The following is an 8,406-nucleotide window of genomic DNA, read 5'->3' on the forward strand; positions in this document are numbered from 1 at the left end:
TAGGGAGGAAGCACATGCAGAGGATGAGTTCACAGCAGGTGATGGCCTGTCCTAATGCCTTGCTCCCAAACTGTGACCAGGCACTCTGCACTGTCACCCCAAGGGTGTCCCTTTCATCTGAACCTGCTCTGCAAAGCTCATACTCCAGTTTTTGGAGTATGGAGCCTGATCCGCTTCCACGGGGAGTGTTTTATCCTCTTGTGAGCAAGTCCAGCTGTAGGCTGTCTAGTTCAACCCCCTCCAAATACATGGAACCTCCACCATCCTGTCCCTTTGGCAAACTGCTGCTCCCCAGCCCCGTGCCAGGACAAGGCCCTGTATCCAAGATAACTGATGCTGATGCCTCAAGAGACATCCTAGAAACAGAGACTAGACAGGAGTAAAGGACTAAAAGAGGTATTTATTTGAAAGGCCTTCAAAGATACCCCCTGGGGAACCTGAAGCTATTCTCAAAATGGACCCCAAGATGGACAACAGGTCACGAGTTCTTCATTCTTTTATAGGTTTGGTTCATTTGCAAAGCAGGGTTAATTCTCCAATTAAAGCTTCAGTTTTCCCCTCAGCTTTCCCCCTCCTTAGTGGCTCTTTGATTTATACTTTTGGGCCTAGGACAGTCTGAGTGTCCTTGGAGAGCAGGCCTGGAGAGGCTTTGTTATGTCTGCCTGGCATGAGAGAGCAGAAGTGAACAGGCTACAAGAAACTTCAGAGTCACACACCAAGCAGTACAGAATTTGAAAAATATAAAAGTTAAAACCTAAGGCATCAATGCTCCAGTTCAAAGCCCAGATTTACCCACACGGGATGCATGAAAACAGAGGCAGTGTACCCATGAGCTGCTCCTCCTCTGTAGGGATGGGTCCCAAAGCTTGGATTGTCTTGCTCTAATCTGTGTGTAGTTTTTCCTGTTTTATCTGACACTCAGGGGTCTCTGGCCCTCCAAGCTGCAAGGAGAGGGATGGCAAGTGGCCAACAAGCACCATCCACAGACACCAGCATTTCTTTCACAGTTAATCTGCATTAGGCTCCCTCTCTGCCTTCAGAGCAATCTAACTCTTTTGAAATTTGGGGTTTTGCTATCTGGCATGGCAGGTCTGATTCATCAATCCATCAGACTTACTGTCCTTGAATTAGAAGGACTTGCATCCAGCCTAGCCACCAGTGACCTGTTTTGTGGGGTCTTGTGCCAGCAGCATCTTGCACAGAGGATGGGTCTTCTCTTGCCACCTGCCATCAGCACAGGAGCAATTTTGGCAGGGAGGTGGTGGCAGACACCATGGATGGATCTTCCCTGCTTTTGTTTTGTTCCCAAGGAAAAGGCAGAGGTATCAGCAACAAGGAGAGGTGTTCGGTGAGCTACTATTCAGGAAAAGAGAAATGCCAGGAAGTCGCCAGCTGTCCCAAAACCACTCCTAATGTGAGCTGGATATGGAGGTAGAGGCTAAGCAAGTTCACCGCCCTCAAACACAAGGCTCCAGGGATGCATTACCCTACCTGGGAGGGAAACCCAGAACCACACGAGAAAAGTGCCTCTAACAGAAGCACATCCTTGCCTGTGGCTCCAAGAGGCACTCTGCCTCCTGCTCTGCCTATCCCAAACCTTCCTTGCTGTGCTGATTCCAGGTGAGGTTATCACCAGCCAGAAAATACTCATGCAATTCATTGGGTGAATGTGATCCTTTTTTCATTCTTAGGGAAGCTTTATCCACCTGAAATGCATCATGGAAAAGGCTGCATCCTGCAAAGGTACAGCCCAGACTGCAGCACTGAGACCCTAGGCAATCCCTCAGCTTTTCCAAATTGCCATTCCCCCCTCAACTTGGGTGCACACACCAGAAGGTGAGCTCTGGCAGGGCACTTAAATGATGCCCAGATCAAAGAGAAGACCTTGCTGTGTCCAGTCTTTGTGTCATGGTGAACCAAGGTGCCACAACACAGAGCATCCCACTCCCTCTTCACCTCCCTCCTAATGGGCATAAAAATACCAGCTGGTGCCCCAGTTCTAGGGAGAGTATTGGGGCAAAGAGCAACCTGCTGTGGAGCTGACACTGAAGGATTTTTGTGGATGCAAAGCCTGAGCTCGGTAATTCGACCTCCCCCTGTGTGCTGCAGCAGAGAGGGTCTGGTGGAGCAGGAGCGTGCGGTGACACCCAGAGTACCGCATGCACGTCGCTCGTGCTGACAGCGGCACGTTCTCACTGAGTTCTGCATTGATCCACATCCTTCTGCCACTGACATCCTCCTCTCCGTGCCACAGAGGAGTGCAGGCCTCCTCGGAAAACATCTGGGCATTGAGTTTCACCAGCTAGCTGTTCTGCAAGTGCCTGGATCAAATTAGATACCTGTGGGCTGAATGAAAAGCCGCCGTACAGGAACAAATTTCCCACTGAGACTCAAATCTTGGAGCAGGCAGCAGGGATGTCTGCAGGTCTGATGTGCCTGATGCCTTAATAGTGGGAGTGCAGGAACAGGGTATGTGGCAGGGGAGTGGCTTTCCCTACGGCATCATCCTGGCAGCTGGATAAGCTTCCTCATGGAATGCAACAAGCTCAGGGATGTTCAGGGACCATCACTGTGTCCAGCATCTCCCAAGGCCTGCTGACTTCTTGTGATGTTTTGGGGGATTTTGGGTTCATTTTGTGGCTTTAAACTGACCTGTGTGGCTATAGAGATATGAGGTCCTGTATCGAGGAGTGCCTCGATGGCAGTGGCTTCCCCCAGCTGTGTTTGGTGGAGCCCAGGAGCAGATATATGGCTAAAGGGGGTCAAATCTTCTTTGGGATTTAACAACATGAGTTATTTTTACACAAATGACCTGAAACTCCTCATAGAAAAGCCAATTTGGTATTCAGCTAGGATAAGGAATACCAGAGAGAGAGAGAGGAGGAGATTTGGGTTTTTCCCTCTATTAGAGGCCAGCCCTGGCTGAGCTCCACCACCTGAGTCATGGGACAGCAGTTGTGATTTTCCTTCTCTATCAACAGAAGGGAAAGGCAGGAGAAAATGGCAATTTTAAGCCTTCCATAGAGGGGCTATAAGTGCTCTGAGGTCTATCGGGGTTGTAAGGGCTATAGAGGTTTGGGGGGCTGTGAGGGCTATAGAGGTTTGGAAGGTTGTGCGGTCTGTGAGGCCAAGAGTGATGAGGGGCAGGGTAGCCCCAGGTGCGGCCAGTGAGGGTGACATGGGGAAGGGCAGCCGCAGGATTTAAATGAGGGAAAAGATGAGGGGGAAAGAGTGGGAAAGTTGAAGGGGGAAGGGAGATCAAAAAGAGCAGGAAATATGATAGGGAAGGGGCAGGAAAAGGTAGATGAAATGGGCGGGGAAAATGGCTGAAAATGTGAGGTGAAAAAGGGCGGGAAGTGTGAGAAAGGAAAAGGGCGGGAAAAGAGGAGGAATAATGGCGGAAATGGTGAGGGGAAAATGAAAAGAAAAAAGGGTGGGAAAATGAAAGAAAAAAGAGCGGGACAGATGAGGATAAAAGGGCTAGAAAAGGGAAAGCGAAACAGCCAGCAGCCCCAGCACGGTAAGGACGAAGGCTCGCAAAGCCGAGCTGCCGTGCAGCACCTTCCACCGAAGCTTGGTGTCGCTCCAGCCCTTGGGAATGCAGCAAACCAGGGCGGCTAGAAGGGAAAGAAGTCTGGAAGCAGCCGTGCCGGACCCTCCCCGCTCCCTGTGCTCACCTGCGTTCCCAGGAGGGCGCAGAGGAAGTGGGACAAAGGGGCTGGAGCTGGGACACCCGCCTGGGTGCCACCCACGGCCGCTCCGCTCATCCCGTCCGCGCCATCGCCGCGCCTTCGGGTTTCTCTTTGGAGAGGGATTCTTTGTCGTTATTTATTTCCCCCGCCAAGAGCAAATAAATAAAAGACACAGCTCAGTGCGCCCACAAGAAAAAAACCCAACCGAACAAAAAAGCACCCTGGAGACAGTCCCTGCTCCGCAGCGCGGCTGGAGGGGGAAGGGATGAGTGGTGTCACACCCCGGGTCCCAGAGCCCGCCCGGCCCCACCGCAATAACCCCGGGCGGGGGATCTCAAAGAGAGATTTAAAGTCTGTTCTTACCCCCACACACCCCTCCAATGGGCGTCTATGGGGTTTTTATATAATACATTGAGTGGAAAGGACTTCGGAACTCATCTCACTCCACCCCCTGCCATGGGCAGGGACACCTTCCACTATCCCAGGGTGCTCCAAGCCCTGTCCAACCTGGCCTTGGACACTCCCAGGGATGGGGCAGCCACAGCTTCTCTGGGCACCCTGTGCCAGGGCCTGCCCACCCTTATCGTAAAAAAACTTTTCCCATTGTTTATATCTCTATCGACCTCAACCCTTCAGTTTAAAACCACCACCCTTTGTGCTGAGGGGTGGGGCAGCCCCAGGTGTGGCTGGTGAGGGTGATGAGTGGGGCAGCATGTGGGGGTGCTGGGAAGATCTTTTTCCTTTCTCCTTTTGATTTCATCTTCCCTATCCCTCACCAGTACATCCCAGGTTTCTCTCCAGTTTCTCCCCAATGCATCCCAGTGACCCCAGAACAAAGGCAGGGGGTGGAGGGGAAAGGGGTTTATATTGAGGGGAAAACCTCCTTTTCCATTGCTGTCTGTATTTAAATTGAGGGGAAGACCCATTCACCTGTGATTTTAAGGTCATCAATTGAAGGAAAACCTGTCTTTTCTGTGTTTTTAGGGGTATCGATTAATTGACCAGGAATCCCCATTTTCCATTTTAAGTGGAAGGGAAAAATCTTTTTTACGCCATGTGATGGGTTTGAATTGAGGACAACCCTCCCTCCCTCTCCCAATTTTCATTATCTTAAGGTTTAAATTGAGAGGAAATCCCTATTATCCCTCACTTTTTAGGGTTTAAATTGGGGGATATTACCCCCTTTTCCCCATCATTTGGGTATGGGGGCTATGGGAACACTAAGGGCTGTAGGGTCAGTGTAGGCTATAGGGTCTATAAGGGCTATCAGTTATATGAGGGATGTGACAGCTCTGGGGTTTGTTAAGGGTTATGGGGTCTGTGAGGATTATGGGGTATGTTAGGGATGTGAGGGCTGTCGGGTCTTTGAGGTCTGTTTGGCGTATGTGGGCTTTGAGGGCTCTAATGTCTCTGTAGGGTGTGGGGGCTTTGTGGGGCCGTCAGTGCTGTGAGGGCTATGGGATCTGTGAGGTCTGTGATGGCTATGGGGCCTGTGGGGGCTGAGAGGGCTCTGTAATGTTCACATTGGTTAGAAAAAATGTCCTTACAGCTTCCACCCCATAAATGATACTCCATAAACTTTGTTTTCAAGTTCTCAGTGATAGTTTCCTAATTGCTACAGATGTAAGAGCATCGTTATCCGTGATAATTAAAGTTGAATGGTTATTTTCTCTAAGTGAGGCTGTTGGGGTCATTCCAAATGAGATGTGGTCATGCCATAACATAATTTAGTTGCTGTATTAATAGATGAAACCCATGGCAATCCCTTGTGAGTCACATACAGAAATAGCAGTGGCATTGTACGCTCCTTCCCTGTCCTCCTTGTTCTTCTCCAGTGTGATGGTGGTGATAAGGTGTCTTTGTAAAGCTGCCAAGAAACTGAAGGGAGAAGGAACGCCATCCCAGCGAGAGATCTCATGACTCGGAGATGATTGCAGGAGGATGGGGGAAGAGGCAGAGGCACCCAGGAAATTCCTGGGGTCAGCAGCAACATGTTTGCTGCAGCTCCTGCTTTTGTTATGCTCCTGTGAATAAGGATCCTGTGACCTCTCTGCCTGTGGCTTTGAAATGGGCTGGAGCTGCTGATGGATGCTCCTGGTGTGACTCCATCTGGCTTTTGGAAACTCCTGTAGCTTATCCAGGTGCTTGGGATGGCCCTGTGTCGATGGGAGCAAAAACACCCATCAGTGGTGGTGGAGTGAGAAGCAAAGCTGGAGCTGAAGCCACTGTAAATCAACCGACCTCCCCCAAACATCATTTCAGCACATCTTCCCTCTGCAGTGCTTAAGGCAGCTGTTTGGAAAATTGGGTACTGGAGAAATTATTGGGGTTTTGCCCCTTGGCAGGTGAAAGGAATGAGGGACTTGTGTTTACAAACAAGCTGTGGGCCTGCTGGTAGATAAAACTAGTACTTAGAGATAAAACAATGGGAATTATTCCACTGCTTGATGAATGGAAAGAAAGAGATTTGTCTTTACAAATGAACTATAGGTCTGCTGATAAATGAAATTGGATATTGAGAGATGAAAAGAACAATGGGAAGAGCCACAAATTCCATAAGAATTAAAATAAAGGGAGTGTATATTAGAAGGGAGTCTTAGGTATTAGGCGTTTTGGGAAGTCTGTACCTCTCAAGTACCTCAGCCAATGGGGAAAGAGAGAGGGAAATGTGGTCAGGAAATTAGGATAAATAGGATGCTGCGCCCTCCAAAAATTTGAGAGACCCCAGGGGAAATGCCCCATGGCCTCTCCCTTGATTCGAATAAAGTAACAGGACTCCTCTGTCTCCTTTTTGGACATCAACCTCTGGTGTTTGTGGATTCATTTTCCTGACACAAGGACCCCTTCATCAGGAAGAAAATGAGGATGAGGGAGTGAGAGTGTTGGGTGGTTTCACTGAGGTGGTGTTTGCTGTCTTTAGAAGCAAACTATCCAGCAAACTGGATGCTATCTTCACCCATCAGTTTTGTTGGACTCTGATTATGGATTTACTTCTAGTTATCAGTTAAAACATTGTGAAATGAATGGCTGGAGAAGGTCCAGGCCACATGTCCAATATATCAGTTCACAGTTGTCTTACAAATGATTACCAAGAACAGCAAAGATAACAGCTCATGTGACTGTTATTTTTAAAAGAGTGGCCCTTCAGCTAGAAGTGCATGTTTCTCTTAAAGATACCCCAGAAACCCATTCTTTTCTCATCTGGCAACAATGAAAATCAGAAATGGAGCCTGAGATCCATCTATGCCTGGTTTCCCAGGAGAGGCTTAGCTTATGACACTTCCCTCTCCCATTTTGCCACCAGGTCTGCAATTCAACTGGAATACAAGTCCATTTGAGCCTCCAGCTAATAGGAAACACATAACTTTTCCTTTACATCCCTGCTCCTGATTTCCACCCCACACATGTGTGGTCACTGCAGGGGCTGGTGGACTTAGGCAGACATAAAACATCATCTGGCCCTACAGCTTGGAATCATAAAGGATGGAAAAGTCTTCTGAGTCCAGCTATTAACGTGACACTGCCAGCTCCACCACAAAACCATGTCCCCAAGTGCCACATCCACACATTTTTTGAAGACTTCCATGTGGTAGTGTCTGCCTGAGTGGTTCTGGGTGTGTGGGTTTTCTTTTCTTTCGCATGGGTTTGTAAAATTTGGGAGCCTTTATTCGTGGTTGTATGATAGGGGAGGGAGCTGTGGGCCAGCAGGTTTAATTGTCTTCCTTAAGGCAGACGATTGCTGGAAGCTGGTGATGGCTGGTTCTGACCTGCTGCAAAATCCAACAAACTGCTTTGAAAGAGGAAAAAAAGAGAAAAGAACTCTATCTTTGCTGTTATACACACCAGTGAGCTGAGGGAGGAGAGTTTTCCTAAAGCGACTCGGTTCCCAGGCAATACTTTGCCAACGGAATACTTTGAATTTATTCCTGCACCCGGGACATTTCCCTTGAGGTGGTTTTCGGGCTTAGCCAGCCCTTTTCAGGGGGTTAGTGGCACTGCCGAACACTCGCATTTTTCACGTTTTCACTGCATAGCAGGCCACATCTTCCTGATTCAACGCAACCTCTTTATCCTTTTGGAGGAGAATGTATTGGGATCTGGGGCGGTTGGAGCTCCTGGCGTGATTGTAGCGGGAGGCCCTGGAACAAGGTCTCGTTGTGATGTTAATTAGTAGCTATTGACCGCTCCCTGTTCGGATGCAGTGGGGCGCAAGGGCTCTCAAACACGCTTACATAAGGACCTGCCCGACTGATGTCTGGCTCCTGCCAATAAACTGATTGCTTTTGTCGGGACCTCTGCTGGACGAGGAGCTGGAAATCAATTTCTGGCTTCCAGAGAAGATCATGCATTCCCGATATCCAGGCTCGAACATTGCATCTGTAGTCATCACCTTTCCTGCACAAAATCCATCTAAATTTGGATTCAAAATGCTTTTCTGGCTGTGTTCATAGAGTTTAATCTAATCTTTGTTTCAAGTGAGTTACCAGGGTGGATAATTCCCTGTACCCCTGGGTGAGCAGCACGGATCTTAGTCCCACCAGGCAGAATAGTTTTCCTCGTCGGCCTTGCCGTCTTGCTCCCTGTTTACAGTCCTGTCAGGGGGAAAAAAAAATGTGAGTACCATCAACATTTGCTCTGATGAAGATGAGAAATGGGTTTACTTTAATATCCCTAGACACAGAGGGAGTGTTTTACTGAGCAAGAGAACAGCCTT

The sequence above is a fragment of the Coloeus monedula genome (genome assembly GCF_965178545.1).
Source record: "Coloeus monedula genome assembly, chromosome: 7".
Classification (NCBI taxonomy): domain Eukaryota; kingdom Metazoa; phylum Chordata; class Aves; order Passeriformes; family Corvidae; genus Coloeus; species Coloeus monedula.